General features: G+C 37.0%; 1 protein-coding gene across 3 annotated transcripts in view; it reads left to right on the forward strand.

Moving 5' to 3' along the window:
* Positions 1 to 22509, forward strand: part of SENP7 (SUMO specific peptidase 7) — a 145792-nt gene that overhangs the window by 52754 nt on the left and 70529 nt on the right. The gene's annotated exons all lie outside the window — the stretch shown is intronic.

A 22509-nucleotide genomic window follows, 5' to 3' on the forward strand; every position in this document is an offset into this window, starting at 1 on the left:
CATGGTGAATTATGGTTATACTAGAATTAAATATTTGGGGGATCGTATTACAATTAAAGGAAATTTAGAGCACTTTAGGATTGGACACCTGTTAATGATTAAAAAGCTGTTACTGTGCAAAAGAGCGTTGAATTTTCTTATTTAGAATAGTGAATGAATGAAAAAATGAGTAGTAAAGTAAAAATTATAGTTACTGGGAGATCACATGAATTAGAAGACTAATTGAAGTTCTTAAATTTATGTCAGAGACTTTCTAAGGTACTTAGTCTTATTCTCCCTTTTCAAGTAAATTGTGTGTAGGAAATGAAAAACCTATTGGTGATTCCATATCCTCACCAATAGTTAATTCTCTCCCTTCCTCTCTCCCTTCCTCCCTTCCTTCCTTCCATAGATGTCCCTATGGGTGTGAAATGGTGCCTCATTGTAGGTTTGATTTGTATTTCCTAATGACGTTATCTTTTTATGTGGTTGTTGATCATTTTTATATCTTCTTTGGAGAATAGTCTATTTAGATCCTTTACCGTTTTAAAATTGTGTTGTTTCCATTTTTGTTGAGTTGTAAGAATTATTTTTATAGTCTGTATACAGGTCTTTTTTTTTTTTTAAGATTTTATTTATTTATTTGTCAGAGAGAGAACATAGCAGGCAGAGTGGCAGGCAGAGGCAGAGGGAGAAGCAGTCTTCCCACTGAGCAAGGAGCCTGATGTTGGATTGGATGCGAGGACCCTGGGATCACGGTCCTGAGCCCAAGGCAGCTGCTTAACTAACTGAGCCACCCTACTAGTCTTTGTCAGATATCCATACAAGTCTTTATCAGATATATGATTTGCAAACATTTTCTCCTACTCAGTGTTTCACTTTCTTGATGTTGATATTGTCTTTTGAAGCACAGAAATTTTTTCATTTCGAAAAACTCTCATTTATCTATTTTTCTTTTGTTGCTGTGCTTTTGTTGTCTTAGGAAACTGTTGCCTAATCTGAGGTTACAGTGATTTAATCTTGGGTTTTCTTCTAAGAGTTTTAAGATTCTAGCTATTAGATTTAGGTCTTTTATCCATTTAGAGTTAGTTTTTGGATGTGATAGGAGATAGGCATCCAAATTTATATTTTTGTTTGTGAATATGCAATTGTCCCAGCACCATTGGTTGAATAGGTACCAATTTTTTTGGGTACTTTTGTTGAAAATCAGTTGACTATAAATATAAAGATTTATTGCTGGATTTGGAATTATATTCCATTGATCTATATATCTATTCTTATGCCAGTACCACTATTTCTCGATTACTACAACTTGGCATTGAGTTTGGAAATCGGGAAGTGAGAGACTTCCAACTTTTATTATATTTTTCAAGATTGTTTTGGTTGTTCTAGGTTCCTTGTATTTCTAGTTGAATTTTAGAATCAGATCGTCAATTTTAACAAAAAAGCCAACAAGAATTTTGATAGAAGATGTATTGAATCTGTAGACTAATTTGGGGATTTTGCCCACCTTAATATTTAAAAGTCCTCTGATTCATGGACATGAATATCTTTCCATTTATTTAGATCCTTTTTAATTTCTTTCCACAGTGTTTGGTTATTTATTTTTTTTCTTCTTGATGCTGTTGTGACTAGAATTGTTTTTTTAACTTTGTTTTCACACTGTTCATTGTTAGTGTATAGGAACTGATCTATAATATGCTGTGACTGTGTCTTACTAGTTCTAGAAGTTTTTAGTAGATTGCTTGGAGTTTTGTTCATAAAGACAGTTTTACATCTTTATTTCCAATTAGAGGCCTTTAATATTCTTTCTTTGCTTAATTGTCCTGGCTAGAACATCTAGTACAATGTGGAATAGAAGTGGTGAGAATGGACATCTTTGTTTTTTCCCCCACCCTCAGAGCAAAAAGTTAGTATTTTACCATTAAGTATCATGTCAGCTAGGTTTTTCATAGATGCTTTGCTGTGGTTTGAATGTTTGTGTCCCCTCAAAATGTTTATGTTGACATTCCCAGCTATTGGATCAACATGGATGGGACTGAAGGAGATTATGCTAAGTGAAATAAGTAAAACAGAGAAAGTCAATCATCATATGGCTTCACATATTTGTGGAACATAAGGAATACATGGAGGACATTAGGAGAAGGGAAAAACAAAGGGGGAGAAATCAGTGTGGGAAACGAATCATGAGAGACTATGGACCCTGGGAAACAAACAGAGGGTTTTAGAAGGGAGGGGGGGTGGGGGGGAAGAATGAGTCTGGTGGTGGGTATTAAGGAGGGCATGGATTGCATGAAGCACTGGGTGTTACACACAAATAATGAATCATGGAATACTACATCAAAAACTAATGATGTACTGTATGTGACTAACGTAAAACAATAAAAAAAAGATATTCTAATGCCCAGTGTGATGGCATTTGGAGATGGGTTCCTTAGGAGGTTGTTTAAGTCATGAGGGTGGAACACTCATAAATGGGATTCCTGCCTAAATAAGAGACCTCACAGAGCTTCCTAGTTTCTTCCACTATGTGAGGACACAGTGAGAAGTTAGCAATCTGCAGTCTAGAAGAGGGCTTTTACCAAGCCTGACCATGCTGGCTGGCACCCTAATCTTGGACTTAGCCTCCAGAGCTATGAGAAATGAATGTTGTTTATAAGCCACCCACCTTATAATATTTTGTTATAGTAACCCAGATAGACTAATACCTATCCATTTTCATGATGAGGAAGTTCCTTTCTATTACTAATTTGTTGGAGACTTTTTATCATGAATGTGTGTTGGATTTTGTCAAATGCCTTTTCTGCATTCATATTACATAATTTGTATCCTTTATTGATATAATGTATTAATAACATAATAACATAACTTTATTTTTAAATCTTAAACCAACTTTGATTCTTGGGATAAATCCCACTTGATCTAATTTATGATCCCGTTTATATGTTGCTGGATTCAGTTTGTTAGGATTTTGTTGAGTATGTTTACATTTGCATTAAGAAGAGAAATTTAACTGCTGTTTTCTTTTTTTTTTTTAAGATTTTATTTATTTATTTGACAGAGAGAGAGATCACAAGTAGGCAGGGAGGAAGGCAGAGAGAGAGCAGGCTCCCTGCTGAGCAGAGAGCCATATGAGGGGCTCGATCCTAGGACCCTGAGATCATGACCTGAGCTGAAGGCAGAGGCCTAACCCACTGAGCCACCCAGGTGCCCTGAACTGCTTTTTTCTTATGTTTTCTCTGTCTGGCTTTGGAATCAGGCTAATACAGGTCTTGAAGAATGAGTTGGAAGTGTTCTCTTTTCCTTTTGTTTCTCTGGAAGCATTTTTGGAGGGTCAATATTAATTTTTCTTTAAATGTTTTGTTTTTAAGATTGTATTTTTTTAATTTTATTTTTTTATTAACAATTTTACTTACTTATTTGTCAGAGAGAGAGAGAACGAACACAAGTAGGGGGAACAGCAGGCAGAGGGAGAAGCAGGCTCCCTGCTGAGCAAGGAGCTGGATGTGAGACTCTATCCCAGGACTCCAGGATGATGACTTGGGCTGAAGGCAGATACTCAACCGACGGAGCCACCCAGGCGTCCCTAAGATTGTATTTTTTTTTTTTTTTTAATTTGTTTATTTGACAGACAGAGATCACAGACAGGCAGAGAGGCAGCCAGAGAGAGAGGAAGGGAAGCAGGCCCCCCGCCGAGCAGAGAGCCCGACGCGGGGCTCGATCCCAGGACCCTGGGATCATGACCCGAGCCGAAGGCAGAGGCTTTAACCCACTGAGCCACCCAACATGGGGCTTGAACTCACAGCCCTGAGATGAATAGTCACAATCTCTACTGTCTGAGCCAGCCAGTTTTTCTTTGACTGTTTGATCAAATGCACCTATGAGCCATCTGATCATTAGCATTTGCATGTGTGTGTGTTTGTGTGAAGTTTTCACATTACAACTATAAATTTTTATTTGTTATAGCTCTATTCAGATTTTCTTTTTTTTTTTTATGTCAGTTTTGGTAGCTGTGCCTTTCTAGGAATTTGTGCATTTGTAAGTTGTCTAATTTATTGGCATATGATCATTCAAAATATTCTCTCATAAACTTTTTAATTACTGTAATATTGTTAATGATCTCTTTTCCATTCCTGATTTACTAATTTGCGTCTTCTCTCTCTTTTTCTTTTCAGTCTTCCTAAAGATTTGTTAATTTTGTTGATATTTTCAGTGAACCAACTTTTGATTTCATCAATTCTCCTTATTGGTTTTCTGTATTTTATTTTATTTATTTCTACTATAATCTTTTTTCCCCTTGTTCTTATTTTGGAAATAGTTTGTGCTTCTTTTTCTAAATTTTAAGGTGTATGGTGAGGTTATTGATTTGAGATCTGTCTTCTTTTCTAACATAGACATTCATAGTTTTAAATTTCCCCTGAGCTATATTAGCTAGCTACATCTCATAAATTTTAGTATGTTGTGGGGTTCTTTTCATTAATCTTGAAGGTATTTTCTGATAGATAAGATCTTTTGGACCCATTTGTTATGAAAGTGTATATAATTTAATTTCTGCATATTTTTAAATTTCAGAGATTTTCTTCTGTTAATTTTTTATTGAAATATAATTGATACAACATTATATTATTTTCAGGTATACAGTGTAATGATCTAGTATTTGTATATATTGAGAAATGATCACCACAGTAAGTCTAGTTGGTCCTTCAGCGTGCACAGTTAAACGTTTCTTTTTTTCTTGTGATGAGAACTTTTGAGATTTGCTGTCACTCTCTTAGCCATTTTCAAATATGCAATACAGTGTTATTAACTATAGTCACTGAGCTATATAATATGTTCCCATGACTGACTTGTCTGTTGTTAATTTTTAATTGAATTTCATTGGGGTCTGAGAACATTTTGTATGATTTCCTTTCTTGTAAATTTAAAAAAAAGATTTCATTTATTTATTAGCGAGAGAGAGAGGGAGAGAGAGAGAGAAAGTATGAGCAAGGGGAGGCACAGAGGGAGAAGCAGACTCCCTGCTGAGCAGGGAGCTTGACATGGGACTTGATCCTGGGACTCCAGGATCATGACCTGAGCCAAAGATAGACACCTAACCAACTGAGTTGTTGCTCAGGTGGCCCACCTTTCTTGTGAATTTGTTGAGTTTTATTTTATGGCATCACATATGGTCTTGAGTCTTTTTGCAGAATGTTTTGTGTAATTGAGAAGAATGTGTATTCTCTTCCTGTTTGGTGGAGTGTTCTGTAGTGGTTTGTTAGGTTGAATTAGTTGATACTGTTATTCAAGGCTCCTGTTATTCTTGATGATTTTCATTCTAGTATTTCTATCCATTGTCAAGTGTTTTGAAGTATTGAACCATTACTGTTGAATTTCTCCCTTTTGTTTTATTAGTTTTTGTTTAATATATTTTGTTGTCCTGTTATTAAGTGTATGGATATTTGTAATTGGTGTATCTTTCTGATGAATTAACCCTTTTATCAATGAAATGTCCCACATTATCTCTATTTTTGTTTGTTTTAAGGTCTATTGTGTCTGATATTGATATACTCCATTTGTTTTAAGTTTGGTGTTTGCATGGTATACCTTTTTTCATCTTTTCACTTTGAGCCTATTTCTTTCAATCCAAATTGTCTCATTGAGGGCATTTAGTTGGATCTTGTCCTGGCAGTTTGAGCTGCTCTATAACAAAGTACCATAGACTGGGAGGCTTACAAACAACGAATATTTATTTTTCATAGTTCTAGTGGCAAGGAAGATCACTATCAAAGCACCAGAAGCTTCATTGTGTATGAGGGCTTCTTGCTTTGTGCAGATAGCCATCTTTTCATTGTATCCTCAAAGGGTGGAAGGGGTCTCTCTTAGGCCTCCTTTATAAGAGTGCTATTTATAGGATTCCACTCTCATGTGGTGATCTAATCACTTCCGAAAGGGCCCCCTCCAATACCATCGCTTTAGGGGTTTAGGATTTTTTTTTTTTTAAAGATTTTATTTATTTATTTGACAGAGAGAGAGCACAAGTAGATAGAGAGGCAGGCAGAGAGAGAGAGAGAGAGAGAGAGAGAGAGAGGGAAGCAGGCTCCCTGCTGAGCAGAGAGCCTGATGCAGGACTCATCCCAGGACCCCGAGATCATGACCTGAGCCACCCAGGCGCCCTGGGGTTTAGGATTTTAACATAAGAATTTTTAAGGGAGGGGCACCTGGGTGGCTCAGAGGGTTAAGCCTCTGCCTTCGGCTCGGGTCATGATCTCAGGCTCCTGGGATCGAGCCCCACATTGGGCTCTCTGCTCAGCGGGGAGCCTGCTTCCCTCTCTCTCTCTGCCTGTCTCTGCCTACTTGTAATCTTTGTCTGTCAAATAAATAAAAATCTTTAAAAAAAAAAAAGAATTTTTAAGGGAAATAACGTGGCAGATCTTGACTTTTCATCTATTCTGGCAATCTCTGCCTTTTGACTAGATTGTTTAATCCACTCACAATTCATGTGAAAATGTCAGTAGGGCCATGCTTCCTCTGAAGCCATCTCGGAGGCTCCATTGCTCAGGGGTTAGAGCACTGGTCTTGTGTATGTGCTGCTGAAGCAAGCACAGAGCACTGGTCTTGTGAAGGCATCAGGGAAGAACCTGTTCTTGTCTCTCTCCTCTCTTCTTCAGGCATTCCTTGTGTTTTGGATGCATCACTGAAATCTTATATGTTTACATGTTCTCTCTGTGTGTCTTCATATTGTCTTTCCTTTGTGTATTTGTTTCTGTGTTCGATTTCCAGTGTTTTGTTTGTTTGTTTTAAAGATTTTATTTATTTATTTATTTGCCAGAGAGAGAGAGGGAGAGAGAGAGTGAGAGAGTTGAAGCAGGAGGAGTGGCAGGCAAAGGGAGAGGCAGGCTCTTTGCTGAGCAAGGAGCCTATTGGGGGACTCAATCCCAGGACCCTGGGATCATGACCTGAGCTAAAGGCAGACACTTAACTGACTGAGCCATCCAGGCATCCCTAATTTGCAGGTTTTATAAGGACTCCAATCATAATATATTATGGCCTTACCTGTTGATGCCATTTTATCTTCATTACCTCTGTAAAGACAATATTTCCAAGTAAAGTAATATTCTGAGATACTGGGGTTAGGAGTTTAGAACGTCTTTTTTTCTAAGGCACAGTTCAACCCCAAAAAACAATTTGAATGTGCGAGAGGAATTGAGCTTCTTTTGGGACCAGTGATTTCTTTTCTAGAGGAAATAAATTGGCAATCTGTAATTTCCTTTTCCTTATTCTTTATTGCTTCTTAAAAATTCAGTCCTTCCTCGTTATTTTGTGTTGCCTTTTTTTGTGTGTGTGCAGCTTCTGATTATAGAACTATTCTGGTTTTCTATTTGTTCTTTTTTTTAAAGATAAACTTTATTGGTATATCATTTACTAGAAGAGTATATGTCAATTTTAAGTATACATTTTTATAATTTTTGACAGATACTGCTTTTTTATTGTAAAATTCACAAAACACAATTTTACCATCTTAACCATTAATAAAAAGAATTATTTATTTGAGAGACAGAGAGAAAAAGAAAGAGCCCATAGTGGGGAGGAGCAGAGGGAGAGAGTCTTAAGCAGATCTGTGCTCAAAATGGAGCCTGATGCAGGGCTTATCTTACTATTATTTTTCAAAAAGATATCTATCTATCATCTGTCTGTCTGTCTATCTATCTATCGATTCATTTACCTATCAGAGAGTGAGTGAGTACACAAGCAGGGGAAGCAGCAGGCAGAGGGAGAAGCAGGTTTCCTGCTGAGCAAAGGGTGCTCAGCTTACAACTCTGAGGTCATGACCTGAGCTGAAACCAACACTTGGCTACTTAAGTGACTGTACCACCCAGACCCCCCCCCATCTTAACCATTTTTAAATGTATAGTTTAGTGGTTTTATTATTATTTTTTGTTTTTTTTTAAAGATTTTATTTATTTATTCGACAGACAGAGATTACAGGCAGAGGGGCAGGCAGAGAAAGAGGGGAAGCAGGCTCCCTGCTGTGCAGAGAGCCCAGTGTGGGGCTGGATCCCAGGACCCTGAGATCATGACCTGAGCCGAAGGCAGAGGCTTAACCCACTGAGACACCCAGGTGTCCCATGCATTGCTCTAATGATTAGTGATGTTGAGTATCTCTGCGTATGTTTGCCACCTGTATGGATTCTTAGGAAAAAATGTCTATTTAGGTCCTCTGCCCATTTGAAAAAAAATTATTTATTTGAGAAAGAGAACATGAGCAAGGGGAGGGGCAGAGGGAGAGGGACAAGAGACTCCCTGTTGAGTGGGGATCCTGACATGGGGCTTGATCCCAGGACCCTGAGATCATAACCTGAGCCCAAGTCAGATGCTTAACCAACTGAGCTACCCAGGTGCCCCCTTTGCTCTTTTTTGAAATTGGATTTTTTGTGTGTTGAGTTATACAAACTCAATGTTAACTCCTTATCAGATATATCATTTGCAAATATCTTCTTGCATTAAGTAGATTGCCTTTTTGTTTTGTAGATGGTTTTCTTTGTTGTGCAAAAGCTTTTTATTTTGGCATAGTTCTAGTTGGTTATTTTTGCTTTTGTTTTCCTTGCCTGAGGAGACATATCCATAAATAGGTTGCTAAGGCCAATGTCCACAATATTATTGCCTATGTTTTCTTGCAGGTGTTTTATGGTTTCAGGTCTCACGTTTAGATTTTTAATCCATTTGAAGTTTCTTTTTGTGTGTGGTATAAGAAAATGTCCAGTTTCCCCAGAACCATTTAGTGCAAAGACTTTTTTCCCCATTGTGTATTCTTGTCTCCTTTGTCATAGATTAATCGAACATATAGACATGGATATGTTTCTAGGCTCTATATGCTATTTTATGAATCTGTGTGTCTGTTTTTGTGCCAGAACCATATTGTTTTGATTATTGTGTCTTTGTGTAGTATATCCTGAAATCTGAGATTGTAATACTTCAGCTGTGTTCCTTCTCAAAGTCGGTTTGTCTATTAGAGATTTTTTGTACTTCTATATAAAATTTGGGACTATTTGTTCCAGTTCTGTGAAAATATTATTGTTTTTTGATAGGTATGCATTGGATCTGCAGATTTCTTTGGGTAGCATGGACAATTTAACAATATTAATTCTTCCAATCCGTGAGCCTGGTGTATTTTTCCATTTGTTTGTGTCATCTTCAGTTTCTTTCATCAGTATCTTACAGTTTGCAAAGTAGAGGTCTTTCACCTACTTGGTTGAGTTTATTCCTAGGTATTTAATTCTTTTTGGTGTAATTAGAAATGGGATTGTTTTCTCAATTTCTCTTTTTGCTACTTTGTTATTAATGTATAGAAACACAACAGATTTCTGTGTGTTGATTTTTGTATTCTGCAACTTGACTGAATTTATTTATCAATTCTGATAGTTTTTTAATGGAGTCTTTAGGGTTTTCTATATATAATATCATCAGCTTCAAATCATGACAGTTTAACTTCTTACCAATTTGGATGCCTTTCATTTCTTCTTTGATTGTTGCAGCTAGGACTTTCAGTACTGTGTTGAATGAAAGCAGTGTGAGTGTGCATTCTTATCGTATTCCTAATTTTACAGGAAAAAAATAATAGTTTTTCACCATTCAACATGATGTTAGCTATGGGTTTTTTATATATGATCTTTAATATGTTGAAGTATGTTTTTTCTATACCAATTTTGTTGGGAGTTTTTATTAGGAATAGGTGTTGTATTTGTCAAATGCTTTTTCTGCACCTATTGAGCCGATCATACAGTTTTTGTTTTCCCTCTTATAATACTTGTTTTCCTCTTATAATACTTTTAGCTAACAGGCTTGAGCAATGGAAACTTGATTAAGGCTAAAGGGCCCATCGTGACCCCCAACCACTTGGCTGAATGTAGACAGGCCCATTCCTTGACCCACCTCAAAATATCAGTAGGCCCTAACTAGCCAGTGGGCTACTCAAAACCAGGCACAGGTAGCAAAAAGAGGAAAATTCCATATATCTCATACCTCCTCACATTCCGCCTCTATTTATTTTTTATTTTTATTTATTTTTTTTAAGATTTTTTTTTTTTTTAAATCTGTTTGAGAGAGAGAAAGTCTAAGAGAGAGAGAGAGTATGAATGGGAGGAGGGGCAGAGGAAAAAGCTCACTCCCCACCAGTTGGGACTCCCAGTGCGGGGCTTGATCCCAGGATTCCAAGATCATGACCTGAGTGAAAGGCAGATGCCCAACTGGTTGAGCCACCCACACACCCCACTTTCTGCCTTTAAATACAGCCCTCTCTCACTGTCTCATTGCAGACAATCTCTGATTTGCTGTCCTGCCTATGGCTCCCTTGTTTTGTATTTAATAAACTTCTCTTGCCTTTGTTCTGCCTCAGGTGAATCCCTTCACTGCCTGTGCCACCAGCTTCCACCCATTTGGGTTGCCACACATTTGGGCTCTCCCATCTGATTGGGAGAGATACCACAGTAATGTGACATATCACATTGATGGGTTTGCAATTATTGAACCTTCCGAGCATCCCTGGAATAAATCCTACTTGAATAGTGAATGGTCCTTTTAGTGTATTGTCAAATGCAATTTTTTAATGTTTTGTTGAGCATTTTTGTATCTGTGTTCATCAGAGATCTTGGCCTGTATTTTTCTTTTTTTGCAGTGTCTTTGTCTAGTTTTGGTATTAGCATAATTCAGAGAGCTTTTCTCCTACCTGCTCCTTCTCAGTTGTCTTTGGTTAACATAATCTTTATGCCAGATGTTTGCTCTATTCTCCAATGTTATGAGTTTGTTATCAAGTATTACAGTAGGTCTAGGACAACAACACATTAAATGAGAAAATTTAAATCATATCTCTAATAATTCCTAATAAAACACATGACACATTAGAATTATTTTATTATTTTAGATCTGTCTCAATGGTTGTGTTGATTTTGATGTCATCTGAAAATGTGTGGGGCCTGAAACAATGGTTCTGTCTGGATTCCTTTCTTCTGTTAGCGTTACTGTGCAAGTAAGACCAGCTACAGTTTGTAGCACCTTGGACAAAATGGAAGTACAAGGTCCCTTGTTTAAAAAAAAAAAATAGAAAAAATGCAATTAAATAAAGGTACTTATGAACTGCTTTTACTCATAAAACTTCTTACACCAAACTGCATGTGTTTTTTCCAGTACCATTTTCCAACTTTCCAGGCACCAGCTGGATGTAGTGCTATTCAGTTCTGACACTCTGTGGTGAATTAGCATCAGATCTCACAATTTAAGGGCTCAGTCCACAAGACTGCATTTATTTCATATGCCAGCAAGAGTCTCAGGTTGTCCCTGCTATTTCTCACTGGCTGGCTATAAATTGGGCATTTCCATGACTTCCTTTTCAGGTTTGATAATTTGTTAGAATGGCTCACAAAACTCAAGACATTTTATTTACATTTATAGGTTTATTATAAAGGATACAATACAAGAACAGCCAAACAGAAGAGTTCTATAGGACAGGGTTTGGGCTGGGGGTGTGGAGCTTCCATGACCTTTTTGGGTATGTTATCTCCCTCTGCATCTTGATGTATTTACCAGAGAATAAAAGACCAAATGTATATTTCCCATTATATCACAGTGCTAAACTATAAAATATTTTCCTTTCTTTCGTTGTCTCTTTCTCAACTTACCATGGTGTATTTTATTTATATCTGTGTTGTTCTAAGTAAAGAAAGAAAATTTTTAAATTATTACGATGAATCTTACTGTTCACCTTTATACTGTTTAATTCTCCTTTTTAAATACGGAGATAAGCATCGAACCAGTATGCATAATTACTGAAATTGTACAATTTATATTTCACAATTTATATGTATATAAACTGTATACATATATATACAGTATATATAAATATATATATATATATTTTGTTCTTATCAGAAGAGTAGAAATACTGAACAAAACTAAACTTAGCAGCTTTTTATCACTTTTTGATACATCTACATTCTACCAAAGCTTTCTATTTTTGGCATAATGATGTATAAAGAATGAATGAAAGTAAAAAAGGAACTAAGAGTTGCCCTATCATTCCTTTTCCTGCTGTGTCATCATTTTCAGTGTAGTTTGGCTAACATAGGGAATTAACAGAAGTAAGAAAGGATACAATAGGGCACCTTAGTCATTTGTGTTTCTTAGATGCCATTCTTTTTTTTTTTCCCCTCTTGGAGCCCTTTATTGGACTGAATGAAAAAATGTGGCCTCAGGACTTTTAGTGCCTCTGCTTACCTTTTTCTCACTTTGAATATCATGGAACTCCCACATATGTTGAATCCACCAGAATTTTTTGCTTATGGACATCTAAAATATTATATGTGAATGGAATAGCCAGGAATGGTTGGACATGCCTGTGGTGAATATTTTCTCTGCTCATGTGTATGCATTATTGTTTTGTGACTTTCACTTACAAAATACAGGTGTGAAGATAAAATTATTAAGAATTTCAAAATAGCAACAGCAGAGCTTTAAAACAAGCATGGGGTATGTATGCTGTGCAGGTTGCATGTCTGTGAAGCTGGTGCTGGATGCGAGTGAAGTAAGATGGAACTGTTTACAAGAGCATCCTCAGGGAAAAAAGAATTAATAGGTGATAAAGAAGCTTAAAGTATTGCTGAAATTAGGTATATGTTATGGATTGAATGTTTGTGTCTATGTTAAAATCCTAATCCTAATCACTAATGTAATGGTGTTAGGAAATGGGAGGCCTTTGGGAGGTGATTTGGTGATGAGGGTGGAGCTCTCATGAATACGAGACCCCAGGCAGCTCTCTCATCCCTTCTACCATGTGAAGATGCAGTGAGAAGATGGCCACCTGTGAACCATGACGCTTTTACCACAAATAGAACCTGCTGGTGCCTTGATCTTGGACTCCCTAACCTCCAGAGCTGTGGGAAATACTTGTTTGTTGTTAAGCCACCCAGTCTATGGTATTTTTGTTAAAGGAGCTGGAATGGACTAAGACAGTAAGAAAGGGGAATATGGAAAAGACATGCAATTTATTTTGGTGACTATCTGGATTATGGATTAAAATTATTCAGTCAGTTGTGGTTTCCTCAAAGTCCAAATCAGTGTAGTCCTATGTGTGTATTAAGTACCAGTGTTTTAATTTTAAGGTATCAGCTTAAATACTTTTCTCCTTTAAAAGGTGCTTCCTAAGGCACTTGGGCAATTGCCAGGTAACAAATTCATACACTGGAAAGGTGGATTCCAAGGCATACTGTAGCGATGATGATTCTTTAGAGCCCTTGAACTTACTCTAATGAATTTTTCAATCCAAATTTTGGCAAAGTATACTTGTATAAATTAATAAAAATTTACTCATTTAATTTGGCTTTGATGAGGAAAACCAAATAGGTAGATTCATTTTTTAAAGGCAATATAAATATTTTTGTATGTTCTTAATGACTTTTATTTTTTATTTGTCAAATATTTTATTTATTTGAGAGAGAGGGACAGAGGCAGAATATGAGCAGGTGGGGAGAAGGCAGAGTGAGAGGGAGAAGCAGACTCCCTGCTGAGCAGGAGCAAATTGCCGGGCTGGATCCCAGAACTCTGAGATCATAACCTGAGCCAAAGGCAGACATTTAATTGACTGAGCCACCTAGGCATCCCTCTTAATGTCTTTTAATCCCTTTATTGATGTATATTTTATATCTAATAAAGTACACACACGTGTGTATTTTGATGACATTTGGAAAAAAGATTATTTATTTATTTATTTATTTAGAGAGAGAGCATGTAATCCCTGGGATGGGGTGGGAGTGGTGTCGGAGGGGCTGAGGAAGAGGGAGAGAGAATCCCAAGCAGACTCTAGGCTGAGCCTGGAGCCCCATTCAGAGTTCTCTCTCACGACCCCAAGATAATGACCTGGCTGGGAACCACGAATCAGTTGCTAATCGACTGCACCATCTGGGCACCCCTGTTTTGATGAATTTTAACAATTTGTATACCTGTGTTACCGTTACCACCACAATCTGTGAACATACCCAATTCCCCAGAGACTTTCCATGTACCCTTTCCCACTTACCCCTCAAGCCCACCCACCTCTAATCCTCCTTACTGATCTACTGTCACTATAGATTAGGTTTGCTTTCTAGAGTTGGAAATATATGAAAACAAAGTATGTATATTCTTTTGTGTCTCTTGTTTTTCAAAATATTTTATTTTTAAGTGGTCTCTACACCCAGCGCGGGGCTTGAACTTCCAGTCATGAGGTCAAGAGTGGCATGTTCTATTGACTGAGCCAGCCAGGTACCCCAGTGTTTATTTTATTTTTTTTTTCACTGAGCATGTTTTGGAGATTTGTCCATATTACCCTCTTAGGTTCTTTGGCTAGGCCTTTGAATTAAGCTGATAAGACAGATCAACAGGAAGAAAACTTAAAAATATTATTTGATTTTTGAGAAAGTGCACATTGGAAGCTCTTAGGAAAAATGAGGACCTAATAAATAAATAAAGACATGGTTAGGATTGACAGCCTGTGTATCTTTTTTTTTTTTTAAGAAAATTTTATTTATTCATTTTTAAAGATTTTTATTTATTTATTTGAGAGAGAATAAGAGAGAGCATGAGAGGGGGGAGGGTCAGAGGGAGATGCAGACTCCCTGCTGAGTAGGGAGCCTGGTGCAGGACTGATCTTGGGACTCCAGGATCATGACCTGAGCTGAAGGCAGTCGCTTAACCAACTGAGCCACCCATGCGTCCCAACCCATATATCTTTTTAACAAGGAACAATAAATTTGTGTAGTGACAAGACAAAAGAAAAGGGTTTATGTTTCCAGGCACATAAATTGTGGGAACGTGAGGAGAAGTATATGGGGGAAACTAATGGAAGATAAGGGTCATTTTAGTAGGTTTGTTTGTATAAATCCATTTTGGTGTCTCCTCCCAGTCTGCAGTGATAAGGATGTCTTCCTGGTATAGAAAAGGCACCTTTCTCATGGGAAATTTTAGGACCTGCCTTTAGGTAGAAAGGGGAAGGTCAGAGAGCCTTTCCTGCACTTGCTATTTCTCAAGTGGCTTTAGCTCACAATTATACGCCAACATGGTATATTTTGGGGTGACTTGTTTTTAGCCCTTTTAAACCCATTCAACTCTTGGTGGACATTTTGGGTTGTTTTCAGTTTTTTCCTACTATGAATAAAGCTGCTGTGAATATTCATTTATAAATGCCTGTGTGGATATGTTTTCAGTCTTTGGGGTAAATACCTAGGAGCTGGATTGCTGAGTGCATTTTTAATGCATTTAATGCATTTTTAATTTTTTAAGAAACTGTCAAACTGTTTTTCTAAAAGTGATGGTGCATTTTATATTCCCACCAGCAGTGTAGGAAAGATTTACTTCCCTCACACTCTCCCTTGTTATAGATGTGCAGTGGTATTTTATTGTGGTTTTAATTGCTTTTGCTTGGTGAATAACAATATTGAGCATATTTTCTTGTACTTATTGGCCTTATTACCTTCTCCAATGTGTCTACAGAAATTTTTTGCTCTCATCCCCCTTTTTAAAAGAGAAACCTTTTTCTTTAAATTTTTTATTTTTTATTTTTTAAGATTTATTTTTTTGACAGATAGAGATTACAAGTAGGCAGAGAGGCAGGCAGAGAGAGAGAGAGAGGAGGAAGCAGGCTCCCAGCCAAGCAGAGAGCCCGATGCGGGGCTTGATCCCAGGACCCTGGGATCATGACCTGAGCCGAATGCAGAGGCTTTAACCCGCTGAGCCACCCAGGCGCCCCAAATTTTTTATTTTTTAAATTAACATATAATGTGTTATTAGCCCCAGGGGTACAGGTCTGAATCACCAGGTTTACACAGTTCATAGCACATACCTTCCCCAATGTCCATAACCCCCCCGTTCCTGACAACTGTCAGTTTATTTTGTGAGATTAAGAATCTAAAAGGAAACTTTTTTGTTTAAAGATCAGACACACAAGATAAATAATATTGAACATCTTTGCATATGCATGTTGGCCATTCATGTCTTTTTCTTGTGAAGTATTCAAATATTTCTCATGTAGAGAAAAAGCCTTTTTCTCTACCCTTCTCAGTTCTCTGACGCCCTGCAAATTAGACTAACAAAATAAGCGATTTATTAGACAAACATAGAGTTTACTACCACATGGAATGTGCATCTATGAAGGAGAAATGCTGTGATGAGTAACTCAAAGGGGTAATTACAACTTGGGCTTATGTAGCGTCTAACAATGAATAATAAATTTCTGGAGAAGTGAGAAGACAAAAAAGCTTAAAGACTTCCAAGAAAGGCAAACCGTGGGAAAGTAAATATATGGAGGAAGCTAATGGAAAATAAGGTTTAGGCTTGTTATATAGATTCTATCTCTGAGCTCCTAAGAATTTCTAGCAATGAATAGTCTAAGCCTGCATTTAGGCAAGTGGTAGATAGACAAAGATTTTTTATTTTTTGGCATTTGCTGTTTCTCAGTTGTCTTCAGTTCAAAACAGTCCTTGTGCCAAAGTTACATATTTTGGGGTGGCATATTCTGATTTCCTACAGCCACTGTTTTTGAAGGACAAGAAATACTCTCAATTAAATTATGAAAAGAGAAATCAAAACACTGCTTTTATTCTGGTTAGTTTCCAGAACCAAAAAAATAGGACTCCAAGTTTTGGGGAATGATTATTTTTTCTGATTTCTCGATTTTTTTAGCCCAATTATATAACTAACACATATATTCATTGAGTAAACCGGCTTTTGTTAAAAATTGTAATTAAAAATTTTGAATTAAAAAAAGATTTTATTTATTTATTTGAGAGAGAGCAGGAGTGGAGGGGAGGGGCGGAGAGAAAGGGAGGACACGGACTCCATCCTAGGACCCTGTGATCATGACCTGAGCTGATGTCAGATGCTTAACTGACTGAGCCACCCAGGCGCCACCCCCAACCCGAACACAAAATTTATACTTTTAAAGAAAACCTAGTGTATGTTTTGTTCATAGGCCAAAAAAAAAAAAAAATTCCTGCTGTAGTTATGTTGTTTTCCTACAATTAGAGGTTTTCAAATATATAAATAGTACTCTAGAAAAATCATAATTTTTTTTATTTCTAGGTGTAATATTTTTTAGACTCTGAGTACATACATCAGTGATTATTTCCCTTGTAAATGAAATTAGATTTGGTCCTTGAGCAATGTGGGGTTTAGTCATGCCAACTCCCTTGCTCAGTCGAAAATCTGCATTTAACTTCCATTTTTAATTTTTTTATTATGTTATGTTAGTCACCATACGGTACGTCACTAGTTTTTGATGTAGTGTTCCATTGCATTTAACTTTCGACTCCAAAATTGAACTACTAGTAGCCAGTTGTTGACTAAAAACATAAATGGTTAACACATATTTTGTATTGTATTATATACAATATTATATTGTATTATATACTATATTCTTAAAGTAACCTTGAGAAAAGACAGTGTTACTAAAATCATAAGGAAAGGAAGAATACAATTACAGTACTGTACTATATTCATCCAAAAAAGTCCTCATATAAGTGGGCCTGCACAATTCAAACCCATGTTGGTCAAAAGTCTATTGTAAATTAATAGTATCATGGTTGACTGCTTAGAGAGGGCTATTTCGTAAATAGATAACTGGTTGCTTTTAAAAAGCCTAGGCAAGTACTTTAGCAGGAATGTGATATACAATGTTGGGTTAGTTGGAGTTCTCTGTTTAGGTGTGCTCTATTCTTTATTTATACTGCAAAATGTAATGCACCTACCAAGAAGAAATAAAAGGTAAACAATAAATTATTTATTATAATTTAAAAATTTTCTTATAAGGCAAATATACTTTGGTAACCACCACACAGAATAGAAAACTATCCCAGAAGTTCTCTCGTGTCTTTGCAGTTACAACTCCTTTTCTCTCCTTTAACCTGCAAGGATGCCTGGGTGGCTCAGTTAGTTAAGTGTCTGCCTTCAGCTCAGGTCATGATCCCAGCGTCCTGGGATTGAGTCCCCTATAGGGCTCCTTTCTCAGTGGGGAGCCTACTTCTCCCTTTGCCTGCTGCTCCTTCTGCTTGTGCTCTCTCTGACAAATAAATAAAATCTTAAAAAAAAAAAAATCAATCCTGTCCGCTGCTCTCCATTGCTCCTGCTGAGGAAGAAGAAAAGACCAAATGGCCGTCCTGTTTGGTTAAGAAAAGAAATAAAAAACAAATCCAATAAAAATCCCAGTCCCTGGGATGACTTAGCACTATTCTGAGATGCCTCCGTATAGATTATACTTCCACATGAAGGGGGCCAGTGGTCCCTGAGAGACGGTGAAAACGTCCCCTTACCTTCCCCCATCACCTGTAACATAAAAACTCACCCCTAACCCTGTCGGGGATCTCTCTCCGCCTCAATTTAATATTTGTTTACCCTCAAAGTTCATTTGTTTGGGAATATGTGCCTGCATACGAACTTTTTCTTTTTCTTTCTTTCTTTCTTTTTTTTTTAAACCTGTGCCATTGTTGTCTCTATGGGAATAAAGAGGTAATGTATCACCAAACCAAAAAAAAAAAAAAAAAAAAATCAATGTTTCTCCTGACTTTCTTATTTTTTATTGGCATAGTATTTCTACTTAAGTGTGGTTTCTAAAATACAAAGTTTAGGTTTTATTTTGCATGATTTGAATCTCTTAATTTCTATTCCAATATCCATAGAAATCTTATTACATTTAAATGTAGAAATTAAACATTTTTTTCTTAATATTTTGGGGAAAAAAGAAAATATTAAGGTAAAAATGTTTAATTTTTAAAAAATTGTTCTGACCCATGCTTTAGGATGTTACTAGTCAGCCAAATTACAATCACAATAAAACCAAATATACAAACATAAAATAAATATTTTCCCCAGAGGGGCTTTGCCCCGCCTTGGGGGTCTGCACTCAGCAGGAGTCCACTTGAGGTTCTCCCTCTTTCTCCCTCTGTTCCTCCCACTCTCTCTCTTTCTCTCTCAAATAAATAAATCTTAAAAAAAAAGAAAACAAATAAACAAAAAAAGAAAACAAATGAAGGCAAGTAGAAAAAGAAAACTACAGAGATAGCTAGCTACCTTAAAATTTAAAGTAGAAGATTAATGAGTATCATTTGCTAAAGTGGCTTTATCCTGGTTTACTTAACCATTCTGCTGTTTCTGAGCATTGAATGTTTATTTTAGTTCACTGCTTTTATAAATTATACCATGAAGAATATCTCTGTGTATAAACTTTTCCCATTTTTCATACTTTTCTTAGTATAGGATTCCAGACATGGGATTATTTTGTCAAGAGTGTTATAAACACTCATATAAATCCCTCATCTAGATTCACCAATTCTGTTTTTTTTAAAGATTTTTTAATTTTTATTTTATTTATTTATTTGATAGAGATCACAAGTAGGTAGAGAGGCAGGCAGAGAGAGAGAGGAAGAGAAGCAGGCCTCCTGCGAGCAGAGAGCCCGATGTGGGGCTCGATCCCAGGACCTGAGCCGAAAGCAGAGGCTTTAACCCACTCAGCCACCCAGGTGCCCCAGATTCACCAATTCTTAACTTTTATCCACTCTTGCCTTCTTTTAGCCTCTCCATATATGTATGTAATTGCATATCACATATACACATGTAGAGATTAAAATATAATACACATTTTTCCTAGAACCATTTGGAAGTAGCAGACATAGCATTTCAACCAGCGTTTCCTGAGAGCAAGGACATTTTCTTACACATTACCACAATGTATTATGAAGAAATTTAATAGTAATTTCATTTGTTATCTAATATAGAGTGTAGAATTAATCAGAATTCCCTAAATGTCCCCACAATATTTTTTTTATTATTTCAAAAAATTTATTACTATTATTTTGGGGGGGGGATAGAGGGGTGTGAGGAAGGGTAGAGGGAGAGGGAGAGAGAATCTTAAGCAGCGTGGAGAATCCATGCTCAGTGTGGAGCACAATGGGGCTCAGTTTCACAACCCTGAGATCATGACCTGAGCTGAAATTAAGAGTTGAACGCTTAACCAACTGAGCCACACAGGCACCCCTATTTTATTACTTTTTAATATATAGGATCAAGTTAAGGTTTGTGCATTATGTATTTTGGTTATTAAGTCTCATTGGCCTCTTAATCTTAGAATACCACTGTCTTTTTTATTAAAAATCCTGACACTGACTTTTTTGAAGAGTTTAGGCCAGTTGTCTTATATTCTAGACTTTTATGATTCATTTGGGTTTGTCCTCATGGATTAGATTCACCTTACATTTTTGATGAGAATACTTCATAGCTGATGTCATTTTCTTTTTTCTTTTTTTTTTTTTTAAATATTTTATTTATTTGACAGAGAGAAATCACAAGTAGGCAGAGAGGCAGGCAGAGAGAGAGGAGGAAGCAGGCTCCCCACGGAGCAGAGAGCCCAATGTGGGGCTCGATCCCAGGACCCTGGGATCATGACCTGAGCCGAAAGCAGAGGCTTTAACCCACTGAGCCACCCAGGTGCCCCCATTTTCTTATTGCATCATATCAGAGGACACATAAGGTTTGCTTGTCCACCTGTTGGTGATTCTACATTTGATCATTGGTTAAGGTGGTGGCGGTTGGAATCTCTCTAATATAAATGTGCCTTTGTCTTTTGTAGTTAATAATCACCTGTGAACCTAATTATCTTTTTTGCATTGGGCTGACACTAAGGTGGCTGAGAAGTTGTAGAAAATAAATCACAAAACAGTATATTTGTGGCATTGTAAATTCATGGTTATTAATCTCACTGGATGCCTAAACTGCAAGATAATCCTACTGTGTTTTTCTAATCAGCTTGTGTTTTCCCTCTCCACAGTGATGATTTGAAATCTTTCTCTTCTCAAGCCTTTGTTCCTTTACTTTTCCTATCATTTTGAAAAGGTGATCTTGGTTCCTTTTAATTCCTGGAAGAAGGAAAGGGGTGCCTCTTCTTCCATCGTAAACTGGCATAGTGGAGCAGTTAAGAGTGCTGGCAGTAGAGTTGAGAGTGTATGGTTGAAAATAGAACTACCCTATGACCCAGCAATTGCACTACTGGGTATTTACCCTAAAGATACAAACATAGTGATCCGAAGGGGCACGTGTACCCGAATGTTTATAGCAGCAATGTCTACAATAGCCAGACTATGGAAAGAACCTAGATGTCCATCAACAGATGAATGGATAAAGAAGATGTGGTATATATACACAATGGAATACTATGCAGCCATCAAAAGAAATGAAATCTTGCCATTTGCGACGACGTGGATGGAACTAGAGCGTATCATGCTTAGTGAAATAAGTCAATCGGAGAAAGACAACTATCATATGATCTCCCTGATATGAGGACATGGTTTTGAATTTTTTTTAAAATTTATTTATTTACAGACAGATCACAAGTAGGCAGAGAAGCAGGCAGAGAGAGAGGAGGAAGCAGGCTCCCTGCTGATCAGAGAGTCCGATGTGGGGCTCTATCCCAGGACCCTGAGATCATGACTTGAGCCAACGGCAGAGGCTTTAACCCACTGAGCCACCCAGGCGCCCCGAGAGTGTATAGTTTTGGATCCCACTTTAACTATTTATATTTTACTTTGGGCTTAATTATTAATCATTCTATATTAATCTTAATTGAAGAAGAATTACCATTGTACCCCATAGAGTAGTTGTGAGGTGTAAATGAAGTAACTCATTATAAAACGGTTAGCATAGTGCATGATATATAGTGCATGTTAAAAAAATATTAGCTCTTATACCTTTTCTTGAGAAATTTACTGTGTTGATTATTCTGTCTCTTTTTATCTTCAGCATCTCCTATTCTGTTGACCTCTTTACTAGCACTTAAATTTACACAGATGTCTTCTGTCTTAAGCTAACTAACTAATGAACCAATGACTAAGAAAACTTTTCCCGCATCTTCGCTTGTCCTCAGCTCTTGTTCTGTATCCCCCTTTTAGTCTTATGTCAACTGCCTACATTTGCTGTACCCCTTTCCTCCTTTTCCATTTACTCATTCCACTGTATTCTGGTTTCTGCTCCCACCAGGGGCTAAACTGCCCCTGATAAAGTCATTGTTACCCCTCTAAATTCATTTTTATAACCCTTAAACTTAGTGCTTCCATTTCATTCTTCGTAAGAGATCAGAGTGATCTTTTAATAATGCAAGCTGTGAGCTCATCATTCTTTTGTTAAAACTAGTGAATTTCTATTGTTCTTGACATAAAATCTCAAATCACTGATATAGTTCATCAGTCTTGCCTCACTGTCCATCCCTGTCTTGTACAGTTTCCTCTTCAGTCTGAGCAGTTGAGCCAGGTAAGTCCTTTGATTTTCTTCAACTAGCTTTACTCATAGCAGAGCATTTGCATTTTGCCCTCCTTTTGGACTGCTCTTTATCTTCCACTTGTTTCTTTTGGATAGTGGCTAGCTTCAACTCAAAGGTCATATTCCAGGTAAAACCGCCCCTGACCTAGTTCAGAAGAAGTACAGTATCTATACTTTAAGTTAATATGATTCATCATACTTGTAATTAAGTAATTAATTGGATAA

The sequence above is a fragment of the Meles meles genome, chromosome 4, assembly GCF_922984935.1.
Source record: "Meles meles chromosome 4, mMelMel3.1 paternal haplotype, whole genome shotgun sequence".
Taxonomy (NCBI): Eukaryota; Metazoa; Chordata; class Mammalia; order Carnivora; family Mustelidae; genus Meles; species Meles meles.